This window comes from Penaeus chinensis, chromosome 3, assembly GCF_019202785.1.
Source record: "Penaeus chinensis breed Huanghai No. 1 chromosome 3, ASM1920278v2, whole genome shotgun sequence".
Taxonomy (NCBI): domain Eukaryota; kingdom Metazoa; phylum Arthropoda; class Malacostraca; order Decapoda; family Penaeidae; genus Penaeus; species Penaeus chinensis.
In genome coordinates this window covers 21,095,660-21,098,065 of record NC_061821.1, presented here as the reverse complement: position 1 = coordinate 21,098,065, position 2,406 = coordinate 21,095,660, and the positions used below count along the sequence as shown (strand labels likewise).

At 37.0% G+C, this 2,406-nt stretch overlaps 1 protein-coding gene across 1 annotated transcript in view; it reads left to right on the top strand.

Moving 5' to 3' along the window:
- The window catches only part of LOC125042801 (NAD-dependent protein deacylase sirtuin-5, mitochondrial-like), an 18,379-nt gene extending 16,800 nt beyond the window's left edge, over positions 1 to 1,579 (top strand). The window contains exon 6 of the mRNA XM_047638705.1: positions 1 to 1,579. This exon is cut by the window's left edge and continues 144 nt beyond it. The gene's annotated coding sequence lies outside the window, so the exon portion shown is untranslated.
- The last annotated feature ends 827 nt before the right edge of the window (positions 1,580 to 2,406 follow it).

Below are 2,406 nucleotides of genomic sequence, written 5' to 3'. Positions count from 1 at the left end.
TGCATATTACACAGCCATATAGGAAACATTGTTTAAGACACCATCTAAGGTCAATATGATTATAGAAACCTTTGATCCAGGGTTCCATGTAGTGAGTCACTAGGCACTGGATTCCTCCCACCAGGAGAATACATGAGTCTCCCCTCCAATGTGCCCATGAGCGGAAAGACTGAATAGAATACACTGCATGCTATCCCACCCGGAAACCTATCTCATCCATGGAAGAAAAAAGTCATAAATACCCCCTTCAAGGTTGTAAGGAATGCCTGTTTCAGCCTCATGAGCTCTGCTCTAACCCCATGTTAGCTTGGGTTGTATTTTGTTTTATTTTTAATAGTTTTACATTTTTGAGACTTGCCATTTCCCAATTTTATGAGTGGAAGATATGGATATATCATGGCTAGACTAATGTTTTATATATTGAGGGGAAAAGATGAATAAAACACGGAGCTCTGCAGAGCTGCACGAGTATATGCTGGAGGAGTGTACAACAATAATGTAACATTAGGGTTACATATGCATGCAATATATGTAGAGGGATATGTTACTAATATTATAATATAAAATTGATAGAACATATAATTATAAGTAAGATAATTATGGTTTATCATATGACAATTAAAGAACTGATTTTTATAGATATGAAGAGAGGTGGAAGACCCTTTGCTCTATTTGTAAATAAATATATAATATTTTTGTTCTTTCTTTGGCTCTTCTATTAGGATAAATCATCTTTGGATTTTGGATATATAAAGGTACGAAAAGGAACAATGTGATGACACGGGAAGAATCAGTGGAAATATGAAAGGAAAACATAATTCATTAATTTATTGCAGAAAACTGATCATGGTCTAATAACCTTTTTGTATATATGTGAAGAGATGCTCTTTTTAGATTTTAAACAATATTTCTGAAGAAATTATTGATATTAAAGGGAAAATGGGTATGACATATAATTTGGAATTTATACCAAAGATAACTGAATATCGAGTGGACACATGCACATGCGCACGCGCGCGTGCACACACACACACACACACACACACACACACACACACACACACACACACACACACACACACACACACACACACACACACACACACACACACACACATACACACACACACACACATAAACACACACACACACACCACTTTAGCGAGAGGTCTTCTCCTTTATCACAGATACATGGGTTCCAATCCTGAACTCCGTTGGTGACAGCCCACCCTTATCCCCCCCCCCCCTCTCACTTTCACTCTCTCACTCTCACTCTCACTCTCACTCTCATCCAAGAGTTTGAGAGTTGATAATCTAAGTACAAATACATCTGTTGTCTTGTTCTGCAAATGACAAAAAAAAAAAAAAAATGTTGGACAGGTACTATGGACAAACATGTTGGGTCTGTGATATTTTCACTTCCTTGGTTTGTAAAATGTAAAGCATGATATTTGGTAACATGAAAATTGGTTTGGTAGATGCTCGTGTGTAGTTGAAGTGTAACACTCAATATATGTATCTAAAATTAATTTGAGATAGTTTTAATGTTATGTTTCAGGAATTAAATGATACAAAAGTCGATATTTCTTTCTGTACTTTACAATGTAAAAATCCTTGTCACAAGGCTGCCCCCCCCCCCCCCCCCCCACTGATTTTTATTATTTTAGTGCCCTTGGATGCACATCTACAGAAGTATGCTTCATACAAGTGAAAATTGTCATTGATATGAAATTAATGAATGGGAAAAAGATGGTAGGTCAACTGTTCATTTAGAATATATAAAGAAATTGTTAGTCCACTGTAGCTCAAAAGTTTTATGTTACTTCTACATGCAACTATCTTGCTACAAACTATAATATGAATATTGCAACTATATGTAGTATCTCTCATGTAGCAGATTACTTGATACAAATTACCCTCCTCCCCATAGTGTTATCATCAAATGATAAGGGTAAAGTGACAATGGCTAAAACAACCTGCATACCCTACTCCTGTCTGTTGAGTAATTATAACACTTTCCTTCTGCTGCTTCATTGAACTGAGACTCGGGGCGGTTTGAATTCTTGCTGTGTTTCGGTTGGTGGGTGACCGAACTTTAGTGTGCAGTTATTAAACAGGTAAGCAGGTTTTAAAATTCTCTCAAGAGCTAAGAGGAAACTAGATAGGATATTAAAGGAGGCCAGTGGATAGGTAAGCAGGTACTGGATGGGTCTCAAGAAATAGAAGGAAAATAGATGGGGGATTAAAAGAAGGCCAGCAGATAGACTTGGGGCAATATCTAACCCGATCAAAAAGGAAATGCAGGTCAGTCTATAGACAGGACCAAATTCTGGTGTAGTAAGAAGGGACAACCATTATATAGTGGTAAACATGATGAGGTGGAAAGATCGTGACATGGAAATAATG